The sequence below is a fragment of the Drosophila miranda genome (assembly GCF_003369915.1).
Source record: "Drosophila miranda strain MSH22 chromosome Y unlocalized genomic scaffold, D.miranda_PacBio2.1 Contig_Y2_pilon, whole genome shotgun sequence".
NCBI lineage: Eukaryota > Metazoa > Arthropoda > Insecta > Diptera > Drosophilidae > Drosophila > Drosophila miranda.
Window position 1 is genome coordinate 34,359,593 of NW_022881614.1, and position 25,383 is coordinate 34,384,975.

Below are 25,383 nucleotides of genomic sequence, written 5' to 3' on the forward strand. Positions count from 1 at the left end.
CCAGGCTAAGAAAAAGTTGCTCAAAATCAGTTGTACTCCAAGGTTGGTTGGGTGGCAGGTATATTGAGGAGATCTTGATGCATCCAACATTAGTCGGCACACTCACGCTGGCAACTTGTATGTTTATCCTGGACATAGGTTCGTTCTGAGTATGGGCAATGGACGATCGTATGAACAGAGCAGAGCCACTTTTCGATGTTCCGCTGGGATGATCAGCGTAATATTGATCGTATCCTGGTACGAATGCTCTCCGACCAGGGCGCATATGTGTCTCTGTTATCAACATTACATCGATTTTATTAGCATTAAGGAAAAGTCTAAGTTCTTCAATGTTCTTGACTAGCCCTCGTGCATTCCATAATCCGATTTTTAATTGAAGCTTGTTCATTTTGAAATAAGCTTCTGTACCAGGTCGCGGAAGGCTTTGTTTGCCTCCATCGTATCCTGTATTAGTTTGAACATTTGATCCATTCTACTATTAAGGTCGTTTATAGCTTTTTCTAATATTTTGAATTTGCTACTAAAATGTTGATCTTCAGCACCATTAAACAACCGGGAGCTGTCATGTAATGTGTTCACGTTAATATTTTTCTCTGCACGCGGTCTTGTTATGTCTGCATAGGAGAACCCACTCCTCACATTGGCATTTGAGATGACTTGCGATCCGACTGGGTGATTTTTATTTTTGCTACTGGCAGGCATTCCATCTTCTGGTAGTCTGGCTGTCGGCTTAAGCTTCTTGCTGAGTTCAATTCGGACTGAACAACTTTTATAGCTAGATAGGTGATCTTCGCCGCAGTTTGCACAAATGGATTTGTTACTAAGACTTAGTTCGCACGATTTTGATAGTATAGTGGTATAGTATAGTATAGTGGTCGCCAGAGCATTTTCCACAGACTGGCTTTTTAAGGCAGTAGTTTCGCGTATGTCCAAAATCTTGGCATCTAAAGCACTGCACCAATTCTTTACTGTGCTTTGCCTTAATTACTGTTACTCTGTGCCTTCCAATTTGAGTAATCTTAAGTGCCTCTGCAATATTTGGTGTTTTCTTTAGGTTCACGTAGAACATACTCTGTCTTGTTTTTAAGTTATTTATTTCATGATCATCCTCTTCATTTATTTCAATATTACGCCAGTTTGGCTTCCTGGGGCAGTAGATGTTCATGACTGTGAAACCCTTGTCGGTGAAAGTGTGCTCAATTAAGTGTTTTGGTACATTTGGATGGATATCTCGAATAATCAATCTGTACGGCGTATCCTCTCTCAACTGATGGTGCCAGAATTCACAGTTTTGCTTCGTCAGCATATCAATAACTGTTCGAAAAGCTTGGGAATTTTTTGCATATATACGCGAAACTCCAAATCTGGATGTGCGAATGTCATACTCATCAGCTGGAATTACAGAATTGAGGGCGTCTTCGAGTTTGTCCATTTTATTCGCTTGCGGCACGCAAATAGCTGGAGGCTTAGGCACTATGCTTGGCTGCTGCTCATTGCTAGCTTCGTTTGCTACTAGCCCATGTTGCTCTTCTTCGTCCAGTTCCATGACAGATTCAGCTTCTTCAGATAGCGCTGCATAGCGATTATTTAGAAGTGCTACTGAAGGGGTAGTAACAGGTGTAAAATTTTGGCGGCCCTTGAATGGGTGATTTTTTGGAATAGCTGGGTGTGTAGTTTTTTTAATTGTTTTTGAGACTTTATCAGCTCTTTTTTGCTTTTTACTAATAGAGACCATCGGCATCTGAAAGCTACAATCTTTTCCTTGGGATACTTTTTTGGCTAAGCTTGAAGTAGACGCCTCAGCTCTCGAGGTGCTCGGTACTGAACATATGCTGCCAGTTACGGTATTTGACATTGAGTAATTCGCTGGACATTTCCCTGTTGAAAAAGATAGTGTGCTCGTGGTAATAGTGCTTGTAGTCGTTGCGATCAAGCTACTATTGTAGTTAGGCGTTCCAATTGCCTTATATAGGTCTTTAGCCAAGCTGGCACGGAATTCTGCAGGTGCACCAGCTATTTTCCTCATCTTATCAGTCGCTGAAAGCTTATCACTAAGCTGGGAATGATCAGGTGAGTCTACGTCCAATTTTTGGCACTTCACGAAATTTGCTTGTTACAAATTTGTGATTGCCTAGCATCAAGAATTCTTGCTACTAAGAAAAGTTGAGCTTTTGTTGCCCTTCGTTTGCGGCTGCGCGCAGGGCGAGGGCAAAAGCTTGCCCGCTGTACGACAGCTTACTTCGCTTACTGTTCTTTGTTGTTCTCGTGTTACCGACACCGCTACGCAGTGTCTAAAAATAGATTCTCGTGCGAGATAAGCACACAGAATGCTCTTTGCGATTATTTAGAAACTTCAATGCGCGACACGTCCGTCTTCGACGAATGTATGGAAAGAACTGAGATTTCAGATAGAATATCTTTAAATCGTTGATCTCTATATAACGATCCATTTTGAACAGTTTTATTAATGGCCATTCTCTACCGATCTGCCCGTAGTCTCGGGGATTATAGGTAGATCTTCAATGGTTTTATTGTAAACTGGAATGTGTTCATTTCTTGTCTTGTCTGAGTGTAATACATTTCTGACAATACTTAATTAACTTTAGCTTTAGTTATGCAATAATCCTATTTCTAAGCTTATCAACATTGAGGGTTATATGTCAACTTGTGGATTCGGGCGGGTCCGCCACTATTTACAGGTGAACTCCTCGTAGCTCTCGTCGCACAGCTCGCACTCCACCTGGCAGCACCATCGGAACTGGCAGCGGCACTGCTTGCTGCGTCGGATGTGCTGCGTGTTATGGCCACGCCCGCAGCACAACAGGTCACAGCTCTGTGGTCCGCGTTCATTCCGATGGCAGAGACGACCCGCCGTGCCAAGCGTGCCCGACTGGAGGCTGCGCTCGCAGTAGTTAGGCGACGCCTCCAGGTAGATCAGCTCCATGCGCTTTGGCCACACCAAAGCAGGCTTCGGTGGGCGGGCTCCGGCACTGCCATGCTTTTTTCTGGTCGGGATGGAGAAGAATGAATGAGTTCGTTGGATAAGTTTTCATTCCAATGGGCTTTAAGTCCTTCGTCTGATCGATGGCTCACTCACTCACCTGCTTATTACTAATCTCAGTCCACGTTTGCCTCGAACGGCTTGAACAGTTTTGGCTTTATGATATTTCTGCATGAGCTTGTCGCCGATCAGGCGGAACGGTGGCAGGCTCTTCCAGCAGGTCTTCATCACGCAGGATCCGCTCACGCCGTGGCACTTGCAGTCCGTGCGAACCAGCTTCTTCACCAGCTGATAGGGAAGAGAACGGAGATTCAATAACAGGGAACACATGGATGATAATACGCACCGTTCGCCCGGCTCGATTGTTGTGGAGATTCATCAGCGTGCGGGAGTCGCGCTCCAGCTCGCGGGCATCGAGGAACTTGCGCGCATATCGCATGCCAAAGTCCACATCCGCAGAACAGCCGCCCCATTTCCAGGGCTTTGCCGGAGCACCATCGGAGGAAGGCTAGCTTTGTGGCGCACATCGCAGCCGCAGGTGGAGATGTTGCCGCGGGCACAGGCAGCGGTGACTGCATAGGCGGCCCCAGCGCTAGCTATGGCATACGTAAACGCGGCCTCCCGCGATGCTGAGAAACGAATAGAAGCCGTGATTAGAGGGCTATCAAAGGCAGTTTCGTGAACGCTCACTAATGGGTATGACATGGGCGAAGACGTTGCGCTGCCACACTTCCGAGCAGTTCCAGCGGTGGCCTCGAAACTGCTGCTGGCACTCCTGGGCCCCCAGCTGATGACCCTCGCCCAGGGCGATCAGGGCGTCCGACATCTCCCCGCACAGCTGGCGCTGCGGCAAGGTCAGGCCCGGTATGCGGCCGCAGAGCATGGCGGATGTAAAGCTGGACACTAATCTGACGAGAAATCAAAGCAAACAGAACCATAAATAACACCCTGTAGACCACCAAGCGACATCGAATAAAATATTACAAACAAACGCCGATCGATCGTTGGACAGTTGGACCGTTGGATTGTTGGATCGTTCAATCGATCGCTGCTGGGATCGTTCGATTGGCAATGGCTGAAAAGTCGTGCACAGAAAACGCCGCCAGCGCTGGAGCTGCGGCTCGATTTTCATTTTCTATTTCGTTTGCCATTGGAGACTTTAGCCCCACATCTCGGCCAATCGAAGACAAACGTATTAAAGCCAGGCCAAGTCGAGTCTGGCCAAGATTAATGCGTTGCAGTTGTTTGCTGACTCTGTCAGGTGGCTGTGGGAGGGCTGGCAGTGCAGAGGGTGCTAACGGGGCGTTATTCTGTCAGTTTTAGTCAAATCTTTGCCGCCAGCTGTATTATTAGCCATAATTACATGGATATGGAGATGGCGATGGAGAAGCTCGGGCAGGCAGCCATCGTGGCTCGATGGAGTGTCCAATCAACTCCGTTCGAGCCACGTTGATCTCAGCAGAGCTGATCTCTGTTGTTGAGTTAAATGGCCAAATTAATGCTAACAGTCAAAAATGGCAAATGGGATTAATGAGCTTTGACAATGAGTTGCAAATTGCCACAGCCAGAGCCAGGCGGGGGCGTCTCCCGTTCTCTCTCCTTTCATGCGGCCCACTCTCCGGCCCACTCTTGAGACGTGTCCGACTGTCTAACCTGTCGATTTGCGGCTGCCAAACCACTCAGCATCAACCAGCTGGTTCCAGACGGGGGTGGGGAGGGTGGCTGAAACTGGGACTGTTGCCGTGCCAAACACATCCTCGGGCCAAAAAACAATTGGGTGGGCAAATCCAACTCCAGCTCTGACTCCGACTGGTTGCCACATGGCCATGCAACATCTGTAGACAAATGTAAATTGCTTTCGCTGCCACTCCAGCTTGAGCTCCAACTCTTACAAGACATTTTTAATTGCGGCAATTAAATCAATTTACAGAAATTACACATTTTACCAACCGCAGAAGAGCACGGAGTCGTCCCCTCCCCAAGATCTGAGCGAACCTTTGGCCGGTCGATTGTGACCGATGATCGTCGCTGGTTGATATGCGATCGATATCCGTTCTGACAGTCAGTCAGCCAGTCAGTTAGTCAATAGCTTTTACGTGCGTTCGTTCAGCGTGACCGTAGTGCCCCCTGCCCCGGGCCCTGCCCTTCTTCTATAATAAATCCAACCTCCAGCCGAACAATCAAGGCAACCATCTCTCCTCAACCCTTTTGTTTTTAGCTGCTTTATTTGCCTGCCTCTGCGGCTGCCTCCGCCTGTTGCATGTCAACGCCGACAATTTCATCATCATCATCATCGCCATTACCTTCCGCCGTGCCCAGGCCCTGCCCAGCCCATCTCCATTCCCATCCCCAACGCCATCCCCTTTAATGATCTCCATCCTCTTGAAGAGTCCAAGTCACGTGTGTGCTTGATTTGTGCTTTGTTTCGGATCCCTTCTACTGTTTTGTCCTTAGACTGCTTCACTTTTTGTTGTGTGGTTCACTCGTAGTGGAGTTTTATCTCAGGTTCTATATCGAGAACGGTTCGGTTTGGTTTCGTGACCCTTTCTGCTGCGTGAGAGCAAGGACCTGTCATGAACTTGATACCATTTCCGCCTCCGCCTCAGCCTCAACCGCTGCCTTTCCCACTGCCTTGCCCTCTCATCTACGAGTATCCCAAATAGAGTTTCACATTAAGAAAAACGAAACTAGTTCCATTGACAGTCTTATGGCTTCTGCTCTGCAACAAATTGGTGATTCCTCAGCCACTAATTTGCACAAAAATATTTGCCACGACAACGCGGAATCATTAAAATGGATTAAGCCAGGGGCATAACTCAACGCCGGCAGCTTGACCAGGCCGGGGAATTGGGGACAGGCCACTTATATGCTGACCAAAGCATAAATGCCCGAACCCAGACCGAGTCAATACTCGCAACAAGCAACAGCCAAGTCCGAGAGAGGCCGACTTAATGCGCACTTTGGAGCCTCATAAAAATATGACTTTAATATTTTCACGCGCAGGCGTAGAAGCCCGAACCGAAACCGAACCCGATCTCGTCTTCCCTCTGCTCACCACGGCACTGCACAGGCCAGACACTGGCTGTGGCCCGGCGATCCTCGACTCCTCGACTGTCAGTTTCGACCCACCGCTGTGTCGAGACCTGGGAGTGGGACAGGGACTGCGACTCCAGCGAAGGCGGCTGTGGTGCGAGTACTACACCAGTAGCGCCTCCAAGAGCAGGCAGAAATATATGACTGGCGCTCTCGCCGGTAATTACATGGCTTGCTGACATGTTCATGGCTCTCCCTGGACCTGCCTGTCCCTGTCCCTGCCCACCCCCATCTCTTATGGCTCTTTTAGCACCGATTGGAGGCGGAAGCAACAAAGGCGCTTTAATCCAGACAAAACAATGCAATGCCTTGAGTCCCCAGTCTTCCCTCTGTCTCTCTCTCTCTCTCTCTCTCTCCCTCTCTCTGTTCTCTCTGTTGGGGCATTTGAAAGTTTTGTGGCGCTGATAAAAGCCACAACTTTGCTCTACAGCTGCATGTAAAGTGGGCGGTGCCGGGAGGGAGTGGTCAACGGAGGAGCCCAATGGGGACGGAGGGGAGCAGCGAACAAACCGAAAACCCATAAAGGCTGTTCAACATGCCATCAATAAAATACAAATATTCCAAGACCACAGAGCGGATGGGTGGCTGCAGGGGCCGCTGCAGAGAGGAGGGAGCGTGGCGAGCGGCCCAAAGGAGCATTGAAGCGAAGCAGACCATGGTCATGGCCAAGAAAAATGTCGCTGCCATGGTCAGATAAACGGTCAGCAACAATTGCAGCCCCATCCTGGCCACAAAAACGACGACGTAGTTGACCAGAGAAAGACATACATATGTACCATAGATGCACTGACAGAAAAAAGGCAGTCAAAAGAGTTGCAAGAAAGCAAGAAATCTTAGGCAGAATCCTATAGAATTCTGGAGAATAAATTTAAATCCTTCCATTTTGATTTCACAATAATACGTTATAGAAAATGTAAAGAGGTATTGGGAGTACAATAAATATGGCTATAGGAAATATAAAAACCAGAGAGAAGAACACAAAACCCAATATATCCAAAGGGTAACGTAACCCGAGCTTGGAGCACTTTGAAGTGGCATCGCCATCGGTCAAACAGATGCAAGCAAGCGAACCACTCTCTTTGTTTGCTTACGATTGTTTCGCTCAGTGTATGTTTGCCGTGTCCATGTAACAGGTAAAAGCCAAAACGGACCGTTCGTCATGGACAATTGGCAGAGACCAAGTGGTCGAATGGCCACTCAGCCATCCGCCTGGCTCTCCCTGTGGCTCTTGGCCGCCCGCCCTTGCCATCATGGCCAGACAAATAGATCAACGGCAGATAGTTTTGTTTGTGCTTTGAGGTTTGCAGTCGATCACTCATCCATAGCTGGAGCTCGTGGAGTCGTCACGAGTAGTAAAACAACCCCAAGCAAAACAAAACAAGCTGGAAGTTGTTTCCTGCTTGGTGCGGAGGCATGCGCCTTAAAATTGCAGTAGCCTTAATTACATGAGCTAAGCATTTCTGGGTTAAGACCCTTTTTTCGTTGCTCTCTTAGTCCGAACTCTGGGCCATGGCCCGGCCGGAGATGGCGGTGGCCTCGAAACTGCTGCTGGCACTCCTGGGTCCCCAGCTGATGGCCCTCGCCCAGGGCGATCAGGGCGTCCGACATCTCCCCGCACAGCTGGCGCTGCGGCAAGGTCAGGCCCGGTATGCGGCCGCAGAGCATGGCGGATGTAAAGCTGGACACTAATCTGACGAGAAATCAAAGCAAACAGAACCATAAATAACACCCTGTAGACCACCAAGCGACATCGAATAAAATATTACAAACAAACGCCGATCGATCGTTGGACAGTTGGACCGTTGGATTGTTGGATCGTTCAATCGATCGCTGCTGGGATCGTTCGATTGGCAATGGCTGAAAAGTCGTGCACAAAAAACGCCGCCAGCACTGGAGCTGCGGCTCGATTTTCATTTTCATTTTCCATTTCGTTTGCCATTGGAGACTTTAGCCCCACATCTCGGCCAATCGAAGACAAACGTATTAAAGCCAGGCCAAGTCGAGTCTGGCCAAGATTAATGCGTTGCAGTTGTTTGCTGACTCTGTCAGGTGGCTGTGGGAGGGCTGGCAGTGCAGAGGGTGCTAACGGGGCGTTATTCTGTCAGTTTTAGTCAAATCTTTGCCGCCAGCTGTATTATTAGCCATAATTACATGGATATGGAGATGGCGATGGAGAAGCTCGGGCAGGCAGCCATCGTGGCTCGATGGAGTGTCCAATCAACTCCGTTCGAGCCACGTTGATCTCAGCAGAGCTGATCTCAGTTGTTGAGTTAAAGGCCAAATTAATGCTAACAGTCAAAAATGGCAAATGGGATTAATGAGCTTTGACAATGAGTTGCAAATTGCCACAGCCAGAGCCAGGCGGGGGCGTCTCCCGTTCTCTCTCCTTTCATGCGGCCCACTCTCCGGCCCACTCTTGGGACGGGTCCGACTGTCTAACCTGTCGATTTGCGGCTGCCAAACCAATCAGCATCAAACAGCTGGTTCCAGACGGGGGTGGGGAGGGTGGCTGAAACTGGGACTGTTGCCGTGCCAAACACATCCTCGGGCCAAAAAACAATTGGGTGGGCAAATCCAACTCCAGCTCTGACTCCGACTGGTTGCCACATGGCCATGCCACATCTGTAGACAAATGTAAATTGCTTTCGCTGCCACTCCAGCTTGAGCTCCAACTCTTACAAGACATTTTTAATTGCGGCAATTAAATCAATTTACAGAAATTACACATTTTACCAACCGCAGAAGAGCACGGAGTCGTCTCCTCCCAAAGATCTGAGCGAACCTTCGGCCGGTCGATTGTGACCGATGATCGTCGCTGGTTGATATGCGATCAATATCCGTTCTGACTGTCAGTCAGCCAGTCAGTTAGTCAATAGCTTTTACGTGCGTTCGTTCAGCGTGACCGTCGTGCCCACTGCCCCGGGCCCTGCCCTTCTTCTATAATAACTCCAACCTCCAGCCGAACAATCAAGGCAACCATCTCTCCTCAACCCTTTTGTTTTTAGCTGCTTTATTTGCCTGCCTCTGCGGCTGCCTCCGCCTGTTGCATGTCAACGCCGACAATTTCATCATCATCATCATCGCCATTACCTTCCGCCGTGCCCAGGCCCTGCCCAGCCCATCTCCATTCCCATCCCCAACGCCATCCCCTTTAATGATCTCCATCCTCTTGAAGAGTCCAAGTCACGTGTGTGCTTGATTTGTGCTTTGTTTCGGATCCCTTCTACTGTTTTGTCCTTAGACTGCTTCACTTTTTGTTGTGTGGTTCACTCGTAGTGGAGTTTTATCTCAGGTTCTATATCGAGAACGGTTCGGTTTGATTTCGTGACCCTTTCTGCTGCGTGAGAGCAAGGACCTGTCATGAACTTGATACCATTTCCGCCTCCGCCTCAGCCTCAACCGCTGCCTTTCCCACTGCCTTGCCCTCTCATCTACGAGTATCCCAAATAGAGTTTCACATTAAGAAAAACGAAACTAGTTCCATTGACAGTCTTATGGCTTCTGCTCTGCAACAAATTGGTGATTCCTCAGCCACTAATTTGCACAAAAATATTTGCCACGACAACGCGGAATCATTAAAATGGATTAAGCCAGGGGCATAACTCAACGCCGGCAGCTTGACCAGGCCGGGGAATTGGGGACAGGCCACTTATATGCTGACCAAAGCATAAATGCCCGAACCCAGACCGAGTCAATACTCGCAACAAGCAACAGCCAAGTCCGAGAGAGGCCGACTTAATGCGCACTTTGGAGCCTCATAAAAATATGACTTTAATATTTTCACGCGCAGGCGTAGAAGCCCGAACCGAAACCGAACCCGATCTCGTCTTCCCTCTGCTCACCACGGCACTGCACAGGCCAGACACTGGCTGTGGCCCGGCGATCCTCGACTCCTCGACTGCCGCATACGCTGGGCCCGATCTGCGCCCGATCTGGTTAGGGCCCTGTCATAATTGTGCGAATCTAGTCCGCCGCATAGTTTCGACCCACCGCTGTGTCGAGACCTGGGAGTGGGACAGGGACTGCGACTCCAGCGAAGGCGGCTGTGGTGCGAGTACTACACCAGTAGCGCCTCCAAGAGCAGGGAGAAATATATGACTGGCGCTCTCGCCGGTAATTACATGGCTTGCTGACATGTTCATGGCTCTCCCTGGACCTGCCTGTCCCTGTCCCTGTTCCTGCCCACCCCCATCTCCTATGGCTCTTTTAGCACCAATTGGAGGCGGAAGCAACAAAGGCGCTTTAATCCAGACAAAACAATGCAATGCCTTGGGTCCCCAGTCTTCCCTCTGTCTCTCTCTCTCTCTCCCTCTCTTTGTTCTCTCTGTTGGAGCATTTGAAAGTTTTGTGGCGCTGATAAAAGCCACAACTTTGCTCTACAGCTGCATGTAAAGTGGGCGGTGCCGGGAGGGAGTGGTCAACGGAGGAGCCCAATGGGGACGGAGGGGAGCAGCGAACAAACCGAAAACCCATAAAGGCTGTTCAACATGCCATCAATAAAATACAAATATTCCAAGACCACAGAGCGGATGGGTGGCTGCAGGGGCCGCTGCAGAGAGGAGGGAGCGTGGCGAGAGGCCCAAAGGAGCATTGAAGCGAAGCAGACCATGGTCATGGCCAAGAAAAATGTCGCTGCCATGGTCAGACAAACGGTCAGCAACAATTGCAGCCCCATCCTGGCCACAAAAACGACGACGTAATTGACCAGAGAAAGACATATGTACCATAGATGCACTGACAGAAAAAAGGCAGTCAAAAGAGTTGCAAGAAAGCAAGAAATCTTAGGCAGAATCCTATAGAATTCTGGAGAATAAATTCAAATCCTTCCATTTTGATTTCACAATAATACGTTATAGAAAATGTAAAGAGGTATTGGGAGTACAATAAATATGGCTATAGGAAATATAGAAACCAGAGAGAAGAACACAAAACCCAATATATCCAAAGGGTAACGTAACCCGAGCTTGGAGCACTTTGAAGTGGCATCGCCATCGGGCAAATAGATGCAAGCAAGCGAACCACTCTCTTTGTTTGCTTACGATTGTTTCGCTCAGTGTATGTTTGCCGTGTCCATGGAACAGGTAAAAGCCAAAACGGACCGTTCGTCATGGACAATTGGCAGAGACCAAGTGGTCGAATGGCCACTCAGCCATCCGCCTGGCTCTCCCTGTGGCTCTTGGCCGCCCGCCCTTGCCATCATGGCCAGACAAATAGATCAACGGCAGATAGTTTTGTTTGTGCTTTGAGGTTTGCAGTCGATCACTCATCCATAGCTGGAGCTCGTGGAGTCGTCACGAGTAGTAAAACAACCCCAAGCAAAACAAAACAAGCTGGAAGTTGTTTCCTGCTTGGTGCGGAGGCATGCGCCTTAAAATTGCAGTAACCTCAATTACATGAGCTAAGCATTTCTGGGTTAAGACCCTTTTTTCGTTGCTCTCTTAGTCCGAACTCTGGGCCATGGCCCGGCCGGAGATGCTCTCTGGCTCTGGCATGCATTGTGTGCACAGGCTCGGCATCGGGTCGGCCCACCAGTCCAGTCCAGCCCACTGCCGCAAGAATGGAGAAGAGAGAGAGAGGGGAGAGGAACCGAGTGGGGCCGCGTATCTTAAAGATACACTCCACTCATTGCAACTGCAACTGCATCGGGGCAATTAGATAGCAGTAGAAACAGCCACAGATACGGACGGTTACACGGCACACGGACAAGGCAACGTTGATGAGTTTATGGCAAAAATTGATTTCAAGTTGTCGTTGGTGCTCCTCCTTCTGCATCCCCATCCCCATCCCCTCAGTCCCGCCTTCCGTACCGCGAATAGAGCTGCTCCTCGCTGTATTCGCTTTTGGTACAAATGGCAGTCGCCTTGATGACGAGTCGGCTGTCTTTCTGTCAGTTTTGTGATTTAGTTGCTGCCTGCATTTAACTGCCAATTTTAATGAGATTTTTTCCAGCGCGTTTTCCCCCAGTCGTTCGACCGATTTATGGCAACGCCTGCCGACATTTCCCAACCATAGAATGGGATGCTATCCGAACACGAGTCTCTTGAGGATTAAGGCGTCGCACACTGTTTGGGCGTTCGATAAGGAATAACAATTTACATACATCTCGCGGTGGTTTTAGCAGATAAAAACGAGGGGGAACGTTGTGAGTTGCTGCGGACACCGCAACTCTACATTTATACCCGATACTTAGTCAGTATGGCTCTCCTCCGGCAGACGCCGCTAATATTAAGCGACACGACAAAGAGTGTGAATATCCCCAGATTTTCATCCTTCGCGGGGGCGGAAGGGGGTGTGGCGAATTTTGAAACAAACTCGTCTCGGTCCGATATATTAGGAGTGTGGATACCAAATTTGGTTGCTCTAGCTTTTATAGTCTCTGAGATCTAGGCGCTAATGTTTTACTCTAAGCAAAGCCGGCTATGCTACGTGTGTGTTAGAGAGAGACAGGGCGAGAAAAAATGAAATTGTTTTCTTGATGCTGGCTATAATAATAATACGATCTTATTCAAACTCTGCAGTCTTAAAGAAATGGTCATTCTCTACGATTCTGCGTTTTTAGTTTTCTCGTATCGTCAAAATTGTGGATGCCACAGATTTTCGCTCTTTGTGGAGGCGGAAGTGGGCGGGGCAAAGTTTTGAAATATTCTTGTAGCAGTGACATATCACAGAAGTCTGGATCCAAAACATCGTTGCTCTCGCTCTTATAGTCTTTGAGCACTAGGCGCTGAAGGGGACGGACAGACGGACAGACAGAGAGGGCTCAATCGACTCAACTATTGATGCTGATCAAGAATATATATACTTTATGGGGTCGGAAACGATTCCTTCTGGACGTTACACACATCCACTTTTACCACAAATCTAATATACCCCAATGCTCATTTTGAGAATCGGGTATAAATATAACGAGGGGGAACGTTGTGAGTTGCAGCGGACACCGCAACTCTACAGTTATACCCGATACTAAGTCAGTATGGCTCTCCTCCGGCAGACGCCGCTAATATTGAACGACACGACAAAGAGTGCGTGCGAGAGAGACAGAAAATCAGTCTGAGCGTGACGTCGGGGGCTGCGTAGCCAGTGCAAATTGATTTGTTCCTTTTGGCTATAAAAATGATCTGATCTGATCCAGATTCAGTAATCTGATAGATATGATCATTATCTATGATTCTGCGTTTTTAGTTTTCTCGTATCCTCAATATTGTGGATGCAATAGATTTTCGTCCTTTGTGGGGGCGGAAGGGGGTGGGGCGAAATTCTGAGATATATGTTTTATAGCGAGATCTAACAGAAGTGCGGATACCAAATTTGGTTACTCTAGCCTTAATAGTCCCTGAGATTTGTGGATGCCCCAGATTTTCGTCCTTGCGGGGGCGGAAGGGGGGTGGCGAATTTTGGACACGAAACGGTCAAGGTCCGATATCACAGGAGTGCGGATACCAAATTTGGTTGATCTGGCTCTTATTGGTTCTGAGATCCTTGAACTCATATTTTGCAATTGGCACAAATATCAGAGACTATTAAGGCTAGAGTAACCAAATTTGGTATCCGCACTTCTGTTAAATCTCACTATAAAACGTTTATCTCAGAATTTCGCCCCACCCCCTTCCGCCCCCACAAAGGACGAAAATCTGTTGCATCCACAATATTGCACATTCGAGAAAACTAAAAACGCAGAATCATAGATAATGACCATATCTATCATATTGCTGAATCTGGATCAGATCGGATCATTTTTGTAGCCAAAAGCAAGAAATCAATTTGCAGTGGCTACGCAGCGCCCGACGTCATGCTCAGACTGATTTTCTGTCTCTCTCGCACGCACTCTTTGTCGTGTCGTTTAAGATTAGCGGCGTCTGCCGGAGGAGAGCCATACTGACTTAGTATCGGGTATTAATGTAGAGTTGCGGTGTCCGCAGCAACTCACAACGTTCCACCTCGTTTAATTTATGATAAAGCGCCTCCGACTGTCACAACGGAATTGCGGCAATAACCATAAACGGCTCAGCAGGTGAAAACTACCAAAAATGAAAAGAAAAGAAGAGAAGAAGTGCCGAATGCTGGATCGCTCGATCGCTAGATCTTGGATCCCTGAGTGTCGCTTGAAATTCTTAGACGTCCCGGGTGCAGAGATTAACATAAATGCAGCTCATTAGTGACGCAATTAAAGACCCGAGCCGACAAACGACAAACGGAGCCAGGAACACCGATCGATTGTCCGCGAGCAGGAGGATGGAGACACTAATGGCTGATGGCAGATCGCCGCACGAACCCGATCTGCCAGAATGCGCTATATCGCTATATATGTATGGTGTCGTATCCCGCTCGACCGACCGTCGCGCCGACCGTTCGAGTTTGAGCGGCCCGAAAAATATTCAGACACCACCGAAACAGCGGGCAGCCAACATGTTCGAGTCCGATGTGAGGCTTGAATGATGAATGAACGAATGAATAGTCAGTCGGAAAATACTGAGTCATTCTTGGGCTATCCATGAGATATGAGCTAGTTCAACCCCCTCTCAGGTGTATAGATAACTAGATAAAAGAATGGATTCGTATCTGTGACTCGATTCGGTGTGGATCGATTCACGTACAGCTTGCATTAAGCTCTGGGGCTCTTCGTTAGTGTTCCTTCTTGTTATTCCACTGTAATTGATCAATTGATCACGAATTGCATCGAACCTGGCTCATCGAACATGCCGCAAGAGCCAACTGGAGTTTAAGCCCTGTTCGACGAAGCTGCAGGCGCAACCTGTTCGTTCCCCAATTGAGACTGCGATTGGCTGCAGATCCTGCACGCGACTGGGGTCTCTCTTGCCATTTTAAAAAAGATAATGACGAAGGCCTCGATTTAATGATTGTTGGGGGAAAAACTTTCTTCGGCAATCAATTCAATTATGCGGTTAAAAGTCGTGTTTTCGCGTCTGAGAATTTTCGGGACAGGCTAAACGGCTGGTCTGGGCTCCCCTTCGACAATTGATCGAATCTGAATGCCGCATGCTCCGTCCATGCCCCCTGCGTCTCTCCTCGAACAACCTGCCTGGGCTATTTGTCAGCGTGTCGAACAAAACACAAATCATGTTCATCAAAGTGTGCTGCTTTTTTGTTGCTGCTTTTCCCCGCGAAAATTTATAACTTGTATTGACTCCGACTTCAGCTTCACCAGCGATCTCTGCAGCTTGCAGTTTTACAAATTGTTTTTGAACATTTGTTCAAAGTGATTTATTGTCGGTTATTTGCAGGCCGCCTCTCGGTTACGTTGGGAAATGTTTTAAGCCTCGATATTTTATTTTTCACGCGCCTCTTCAATGACAACTGCAGGCGTACGGTAGCCGGGAGTCGCCACATACGTACGAGTATATATCTCTTTCGCTGTTGACGCTCATGATGACTGGATCTGGATACAAGACGTGTTCTGCTGGCAGCCTATTAAATGCAATTAAGTTAATTTAAACAGTTTGGTGGAAAGCCAGCAGTTGACAGGTAACAGCATAGAGCCAGCAGGTGCCCGCTGTTCCAGCTCGAAAAAAACAATTGAAAATCCATTGTTGTTTACTTGACTTTAGTTAGCCGCCGCCTGAGTCACCATCCCCGTCGTCATCCTCATTCCGATGATTAGAATGATGATGATGAGCTGTTAATCCCAACAATAGTTGACGTCAATTACTGCCAATCTCTGCCCCAATGCATTGTCAGCACCTGGCTCTGGGTCTGTCTCCGACTCTGAGGTAAAAACCCCTTGTGTGAACACAATCAGAGTCTTGGCTGACCCAGATACCGGGACAGGGACAGCCAGTAGTGTCTTGCTCAAGTACCCGTACCCACAGAGCACTCGTAGTTTGTTGTGTGCCAAGACTTTTAATGTTTAGCTTGAGGTAATTGTTTTATGAAGCCTCAGCCACACTTTATAGCCGACAATCGATTGTTGATTAGCTGCAAATCCAAAATGTCGCTTCAACATTGTTGTGCCTCACCGGATCTCGAGGATCGGGTACTGGGCTGGCTAATCCATATCGATCCATTGTCTGGGCTTTATTGAGACTGCTCTGAGCCGTCTTTTGTTTGGCAACTGTTGAAGAGCAGAATCTGTCCTTTTTAGATGACTTCTACTGTCTCCCATTGGATTCCATTGAAATTTCGTAGCTCAAAGTTCCCTTCTCCATCAGAATAATTGGCTACCTTTGCCCCAAAGCCAGCGTGTATCGCTCCACTGCCAGCTGACCATAAAACAATATATAAACTAGGGGGAACGTTGTGAGTTGCTGCGGACACCGCAACTCTACAGTTATACCCGATACTTAGTCAGTATGGCTCTCCTCCGGCAGACGCCGCGAAATATTAAACGACACGACAAAGAGTGCGTGCGAGAGTGACAGAAAATCAGTCTGAGCGTGACGTCGGGCGCTGCGTAGCCAGTGCAAATTGATTTGTTCCTTTTGGGTATAAAAATGATACGATCTGATCCAGATTCAGCAGTCTGATAGATATGGTCATTATCTATGATTCTGCGTTTTTAATTTTCTCGAATGTGCAATATTGTGGATGCAACAGATTTTCGTCCTTTGCGGGGGCGGAAGGGGGTGTGGCGAAATTTGGACACGAAACGCTCAAGGTCCGATATCACAGGAGTGTGGATACCAAATTTGGTTGCTCTGGCTCTTATAGGTTCTGAGATCCTTGAACTCATATTTTGCAATTGGCAAAGCCGACCATGAAACCTGTGTGTTAGAGAGAGACAGAGCGAGAAAGAATGAAATTGTTTTCTTGATTCTGGCTATAATAATTATACGATCTGGTTGAGATTTTACAATCTAGAACATATAGTCATCCTCTACGATTCTGCGTTTTTGGTTTTATCGTATCTTTAAAAATGTAGATGCCACAGATTTTCGTCCTTTGTGGGGGCGGAAGTGGGCGGGGCGAAGTTTTGAAATATTTTTGTAGCAGTGACATATCACAGAAGTCTGGATCCAAAACATCGTTGCTCTAGCTCTTATAGTCTTTGAGCACTAGGCGCTGAAGGGGACGGACAGACGGACGGACGGACAGACGGAGACGGACAGACGGACGGACGGACAGACGGACAGACGGACAGACAGACATGGCTCAATCGACTCGGCTATTGATGCTGATCAAGAATATATATACTTTATGGGGTCGGAAACGATTCCTTCTGGACGTTACACACATCCATTTTCACCACAAATCTAATATACCCCAATACTCATTTTGAGTATCGGGTATAAAAACACACAAAAAACGAGGGGGAACTTTGTGGGTTGCTGCGGACACCGCAACTCTACGGTTATACCCGATACTAAGTCAGTATGGCTCTCCTCCGGCAGACGCCGCTAATATTGAACGACACGACAAAGAGTGCGTGCGAGAGAGACAGAAAATCAGTCTGAGCGTAACGTCGGGCGTTGCGTAGCCAGTGCAAATTGATTTGTTCCTTTTGGCTATAAAAATTATCTGATCTGATCCAGATTCAGCAACCTGATAGATATGATCATTATCTATGATTCTGCGTTTTTAGTTTTCTCGTATCTCCAAAATTGTGGATGCCACAGATTTTCGTCTTTTGGGGCGCGGAAGGGGGTGGGGCGAAATTAAGAGATATACGTTTTATAGTGAAATCTAACAGGAGTGCGGATACAAAATTTGGTTACTCCAGCGTTAATAGTCTCTGAGATTTGTGAATATCCCCAGATTTTCGTCCTTTGCGGGGGCGGAAGGGGGTGTGGCGAAATTTTGAAACAAACTCGTCTCGGTCCGATATCTTAGGAGTGTGGATACCAAATTTGGTTGCTCTAGCTTTTATAGTCTCTGAGATCTAGGCGCTTATGTTTTACTCTAAGCAAAGCCGCCTATGCTACGTGTGTGTTAGAGAGAGACAGGGCGAGAAAAAATGAAATTGTTTTCTTGATGCTGGCTATAATAATAATACGATCCAATTCAGATTCTGCAGTCTAAAAGATATAGTCATTCTCTACGATTCTGCGTTTTTGGTTTTCTCATATCTTTAAAATTGTGGATGCCACAGATTTTCGTCCTTTGTGGGGGCGGAAGTGGGCGGGGCGAAGTTTTGAAATATTTTTGTAGCAGTGACATATCACAAAAGTCTGGATCCAAAACATCGTTGCTCTAGCTCTTATAGTCTTTGAGCACTAGGCGCTGAAGGGGACGGACAGACGGACGGACGGACGGACGGACAGACGGACAGACAGAAAGGGCTGAATCGACTCGGCTATTGATGCTGATCAAGAATATATATACTTTATGGGGTCGGAAACGATTCCTTCTGGACGTTACACACATCCATTTTCACCACAAATCTAATATACCCCAATACTCATTTTGAGTATCGGGTATAAAAACACACAAAAAACGAGGGGGAACTTTGTGGGTTGCTGCGGACACCGCAACTCTACGGTTATACCCGATACTAAGTCAGTATGGCTCTCCTCCGGCAGACGCCGCTAATATTAAACGACACGACAAAGAGTGCGTGCGAGAGAGACAGAAAATCAGTCTGAGCGTGACGTCGGGCGCTGCGTAGCCACTGCAAATTGATGTGTTCCTATTGGCTATAAAAATGATCTGATCTGATCCAGATTCAGCAATCTGATAGATATGGTCATTATCTATGATTCTGCGTTTTTAGTTTTCACGAATGTGCAATATTGTGGATGCAACAGATTTTCGTCCTTTGTGTGGGCGGAAGGGGGTGGAGCGAAACTTTGAGATACACGTTTTATAGTAAGATCTAACAGGAGTGCGGATACCAAATTTGGTTACTCTAGCCTTAATAGTCTCTGAGATTTTTGAATATCCCCAGATTTTCGTCCTTTGCGGGGGCGGAAGAAGGTGTGGCGAAATTTTGAAACAAACTCGTTTCGGTCCGATATATTTGGAGTGTGGATACCAAATTTGGTTGGTCTAGCTTTTGTAGTCTCTGAGATCTAGGCGCTAATGTTTTACTCTAAGCAAAGCCGCCTATGCTACGTGTGTGTTAGAGAGAGACAGGGCGAGAAAAAATGAAATTGTTTTCTTGATGCTGGCTATAATAATAATATGATCCAATTCAGATTCCGCAGTCTTAAAGATATGGTCATTCTCTACAATTCTTCGTTTTTGGTTTTCTCATATCTTTAAAATTGTGGATGCCACAGATTTTCGTCCTTTGTGGGGGCGGAAGTGGGCGGGGCGAAGTTTTGAAATATTTTTGTAGCAGTGACATATCACAGAAGTCTGGATCCAAAACATCGTTGCTCTAGCTCTTATAGTCTTTGAGCACTAGGCGCTGAAGGGGACGGACAGACGGACGGACGGACAGACAGACAGTGCTCAATCGACTCGGCTATTGATGCTGATCAAGAATATATATACTTTATGGGGTCGGAAACGATTCCTTCTGGACGTTACACACATCCATTTTCACCACAAATCTAATATACCCCAATACTCATTTTGAGTATCGGGTATAAAAACACACAAAAAACGAGGGGGAACGTTGTGAGTTGCTGCGGACACTGCAACTCTACGGTTATACCCGATACTAAGTCAGTATGGCTCTCCTCCGGCAGACGCCGCTAATATTAAACGACACGACAAAGAGTGCGTGCGAGAGAGACAGAAAATCAGTCTGAGCGTGACGTCGGGCGCTGCGTAGCCACTGCAAATTGATTTGTTCCTATTGGCTATAAAAATTATCTGATCTGATCCAGATTCAGCAATCTGATAGATATGGTCATTATATATGATTCCGCGTTTTTAGTTTCCTCGAATCTGCAATATTGTGAATGCAACAGATTTTCGTCCTTTGTGTGGGCGGAAGGGGGTGGGGCGAAATTTTGAGATACACGTTTTATAGTAAGATCGAACAGGAGTGCGGATACCAAATTTTGTTACTCTAGCCTTAATAGTCTCTGAGATTTTTGAATATCCCCAGATTTTCGTCCTTTGCGGGGGCGGAAGGGGGTGTGGCGAATTTTTGAAACAAACTCGTCTCGGTCCGATATATTAGGAGGGTGGATACCAAATTTGGTTGCTCTAGCTTTTATAGTCTCTGAGATCTAGGCGCTAATGTTTTACTCTAAGCAAAGCCGCCTATGCTACGTGTGTGTTAGAGAGAGACAGGGCGAGAAAAAATGAAATTGTTTTCTTGATGCTGGCTATAATAATAATACGGTCCAATTCAGATTCCGCAGTCTTAAAGATATGGTCATTTTCTACAATTCTACGTTTTTGGTTTTCTTATATCTTTAAAATTGTGGATGCCACAGTATTTCGTCCTTTGTGGGGGCGGAAGTGGGCGGGGCGAAGTTTTGAAATATTTTTGTAGCAGTGACATATCACAGAAGTCTGGATCCAAAACATCGTTGCTCTAGATCTTATAGTCTTTGAGCACTAGGCGCTAAAGGGGACGGACAGACGGACAGACTGATGGACGGACGGACGGAGGGACGGACCGACGGACAGACAGAAAGTGCTCAATCGACTTGGCTATTGATGCTGATCAAGAATATATATACTTTATGGGGTCGGAAACGATTCCTTCTGGACGTTACACACATCCATTTTCACCACAAATCTAATATACCCCAATACTCATTTTGAGTATCGGGTATAAAAACACACAAAAAACGAGGGGGAACGTTGTGAGTTGCTGCGGACACCGCAACTCTACGGTTATACCCGATACTAAGTCAGTATGGCTCTCCTCCGGCAGACGCCGCTAATATTAAACGACACGACAAAGAGTGCGTGCGAGAGAGACAGAAAATCAGTCTGAGCGTGACGTCGGGCGCTGCGTAGCCACTGCAAATTGATTTGTTCCTATTGGCTATAAAAATGATCTGATCTGATCCAGATTCAGCAATCTGATAGATATGGTCATTATCTATGATTCCGCGTTTTTAGTTTTCTCGAATCTGCAATATTGTGGATGCAACAGATTTTCGTTTTTTGTGTGGGCGGAAGAAGGTGGGGCGAAATTTTGAGATACACGTTTTATGGTAAGATCGAACAGGAGTGCGGATACCAAATTTTGTTACTCTAGCCTTAATAGTCTCTGAGATTTTTGAATATCCCCAGATTTTCGTCCTTTGCGGGGGCGGAAGGGGGTGTGGCGAAATTTTGAAACAAACTCGTCTCGGTCCGATATATTAGGAGTGTGGATACCAAATTTGGTTGCTCTAGCTTTTATAGTCTCTGAGAGCTAGGCGCTAATGTTTTACTCTAAGCAAAGCCGCCTATGCTACGTGTGTGTTAGAGAGAGACAGGGCGAGAAAAAATGAAATTGTTCTCTTGATGCTGGCTATAATAATAATACGGTCCAATTCAGATTCCGCAGTCTTAAAGATATGGTCATTCTCTACAATTCTACGTTTTTGGTTTTCTTATATCTTTAAAATTGTGGATGCCACAGTATTTCGTCCTTTGGGGGGGCGGAAGTGGGCGGGGCGAAGTTTTGAAATATTTTTGTAGCAGTGACATATCACAGAAGTCTGGATCCAAAACATCGTTGCTCTAGATCTTATAGTCTTTGAGCACTAGGCGCTAAAGGGGACGGACAGACGGACAGACGGACGGACGGACGGACGGACGGACGGACAGACGGACAGACAGAAAGGGCTCAATCGACTTGGCTATTGATGCTGATCAAGAATATATATACTTTATGGGGTCGGAAACGATTCCTTCTGGACGTTACACACATCCATTTTCACCACAAATCTAATATACCCCAATACTCATTTTGAGTATCGGGTATAAAAACACACAAAAAACGAGGGGGAACGTTGTGAGTTGCTGCGGACACCGCAACTCTACGGTTATACCCGATACTAAGTCAGTATGGCTCTCCTCCGGCAGACGCCGCTAATATTAAACGACACGACAAAGAGTGCGTGCGAGAGAGACAGAAAATCAGTCTGAGCGTGACGTCGGGCGCTGCGTAGCCACTGCAAATTGATTTGTTCCTATTGGCTATAAAAATGATCTGATCTGATCCAGATTCAGCAATCTGATAGATATGGTCATTATCTATGATTCTGCGTTTTTAGTTTTCTCGAATGTGCAATATTGTAAATGCAACAGATTTTCGTCCTTTGTGTGGGCGGAAGGGGGTGGGGCGAAATTTTGAGATACAAGTTTTATAGTAAGATCTAGCAGGAGTGCGGATACCAAATTTGGTTACTCTAGCCTTAATAGTCTCTGAGATTTTTGAATATCCCCAGAATTTCGTGCTTTGCGGGGGCGGAACAGGGTGTGGCGAAATTTTGAAACAAACTCGTCGCGGTCCGATATATTAGGAGTGTGGATACCAAATTTGGTTGCTCTAGCTTTTGTAGTCTATAAGATCTAGGCGCTAATGTTTTACTCTAAGCAAAGCCGCCTATGCTACGTGTGTGTTAGAGAGAGACAGGGCGAGAAAAAATGAAATTGTTTTCTTGATGCTGGCTATAATAATGATACGATCCAATTCAGATTCCGCAGTCTTAAAGATATGGTCATTCTCTACAATTCTACGTTTTTGGTTTTCTTATATCTTTAAAATTGTGGATGCCACAGTATTTCGTCCTTTGTGGGGGCGGAAGTGGGCGGGGCGAAGTTTTGAAATATTTTTGTAGCAGTGACATATCACAGAAGTCTGGATCCACAACATCGTTGCTCTAGCTCTTATAGTCTTTGAGCACTAGGCGCTGAAGGGGACGGACAGACAGACAGGGCTCAATCGACTCGGCTATTGATGCTGATCAAGAATATATATACTTTATGGGGTCGGAAACGATTCCTTCTGGACGTTACACACATCCACTTTTACCACAAATCTAATATACCCCAATACTCATTTTGAGTATCGGGTATAACAAGGCACAGCAGCCATGAAATAATCATTAATAGCCCGAAAAGTTCCATTTTAACAACAGCATTACCAAACGAGGGGGAACGTTGTGAGTTGCTGCGGACACTGCAACTCTACGGTTATACCCGATACTAAGTCAGTATGGCTCTCCTCCGGCAGACGCCGCTAATATTAAACGACACGACAAAGAGTGCGTGCGAGAGAGACAGAAAATCAGTCTGAGCGTGACGTCGGGCGCTGCGTAGCCACTGCAAATTGATTTGTTCCTATTGGCTATAAAAATGATCTGATCTGATCCAGATTCAGCAATCTGATAGATATGGTCATTATCTATGATTCTGCGTTTTTAGTTTTCTCGAATGTGCAATATTGTGGATGCAACAGATTTTCGTCCTTTGTGTGGGCGGAAGGGGGTGGGGCGAAATTTTAAGATACACGTTTTGTAGGAAGATCTAACAGGAGTGCGGGTACCAAATTTGGTTACTCTAGCCTTAATTGTCTCTGAGATTTTTGAATATCCCCAGATTTTCGTCCTTTGCGGGGGCGGAAGAGGGTGTGGCGAAATTTTGAAACAAACTCGTCTCGGTCCGATATATTAGGAGAGTGGATACCAAATTTAGTTGCTCTAGCTTTTATAGTCTCTGAGATCTAGGCGCTAATGTTTTACTCTAAGCAAATCCGCCTATGCTACGTGTGTGTTAGAGAGAGACAGGGCGAGAAAAAATGAAATTGTTTTCTTGATGCTGGCTATAATAATAATACGGTCCAATTCATAAAGATATGGTCATTCTCTACAACTCTACGTTTTTGGTTTTCTCATATCTTTAAAATTGTGGATGCCACAGATTTTCGTCATTTGTGGGGGCGGAAGTGGGCGGGGCGAAGTTTTGAAATATTTTTGTAGCAGTGACATATCACAGAAGTCTGGATCCAAAACATCGTTGCTCTAGCTCTTATAGTCTTTGAGCACTAGGCGCTGAAGGGGACGGACAGACGGACAGACGGACGGACGGACAGACAGGGCTCAATCGACTCGGCTATTGATGCTGATCAAGAATATATATACTTTATGGGGTCGGAAACGATTCCTTCTGGATGCTACACACATCCACTTTTACCACAAATCTAATATACCCCAATACTCATTTTGAGTATCGGGTATAATAAGAGCCAGAGCAACCAAATTTGGTATCCGCACTCCTGTGATATCGGACCTTGACCGTTTCGTGTCCAAATTTCGCCACACCCCCTTCCGCCCCCGCAAAGGACGAAAATCTGGGGCATCCACAAATCTCAGGGACTATTAAGGCTAGAGTAACCAAATTTGGTATCCGCACTTCTGTTAGATCTCACTATAAAACGTATATCTCAGAATTTCGCCCCCAACCCCTTCCGCCCACACAAAGGACGAAAATCTGTTGCATCCACAATATTGCACATTCGAGAAAACTAAAAACGCAGAATCATAGATAATGACCATATCTATCAGATTGCTGAATCTGGATCAGATCAGATCATTTTTATAGCCAAAAGCAACAAATCAATTTGCAGTGGCTACGCAGCGCCCGACGTCACGCTCAGACTGATTTTCTGTCTCTCTCGCACGCATTCTTTGTCGTGTCGCTTAATATTAGCGGCGTCTGCCGGAGGAGAGCCATACTGACTTAGTATCGGGTATAAATGTAGAGTTGCGGTGTCCGCAGCAACTCACAACGTTCCCCCTCGTTATTTTTATACCCGATACTCAAAATGAGTATTGGGGTATATTAGATTTGTGGTAAAAGTGGATGTGTGTAACGTCCAGAAGGAATCGTTTCCGACCCCATAAAGTATATATATTCTTGATCAGCATCAATAGCCGAGTCGATTGAGCCATGTCTGTCTGTCCGTCTGTCCGTCCCCTTCAGCGCCTAGTGCTCAAAGACTATAAGAGCTAGAGCAACGATGTTTTGGATCCAGACTTCTGTGATATGTCACTGCTACAAAAATATTTCAAAACTTCGCCCCGCCCACTTCCGCCCCCACAAAGGACGAAAATCTGTGGCAACAGATTTTCGTCCTTTGTGTGGGCGAAAAGGGGTGGGGCGAAATTTTGAGATACACGTTTTATAGTAAGATCTAACAGGAGTGCGGATACCAAATTTGGTTACTCTAGCCTTAATAGTCTCTGAGATTTTTGAATATCCCCAGATTTTCGTCCTTTGCGGGGGCGGAAGAGGGTGTGGCGAAATTTTGAAACAAACTCGTCTCGGTCCGATATATTAGGAGAGTGGATACCAAATTTAGTTGCTCTAGCTTTTATAGTCTCTGAGATCTAGGCGCTAATGTTTTACTCTAAGCAAAGCCGCCTATGCTACGTGTGTGTTATAGAGAGACAGGGCGAGAAAAAATGAAATTGTTTTCTTGATGCTGGCTATAA

At 46.6% G+C, this 25,383-nt stretch overlaps 1 protein-coding gene and 1 pseudogene across 1 annotated transcript in view; both read right to left on the bottom strand.

Annotated features, from left to right (window-relative positions):
- Nucleotides 1-2,439: 2,439 nt before the first annotated feature.
- Nucleotides 2,440-4,663, bottom strand: LOC117192173 (annotated as a pseudogene).
- Nucleotides 4,664-7,704: 3,041 nt separating this feature from the next.
- Nucleotides 7,705-25,383, bottom strand: part of LOC108158726 — a 126,129-nt gene continuing 108,450 nt past the window's right edge. The window contains exon 21 of the mRNA XM_033396833.1: nucleotides 7,705-7,784. The gene's annotated coding sequence lies outside the window, so the exon portion shown is untranslated. The remainder of the gene's footprint in view (nucleotides 7,785-25,383) is intronic.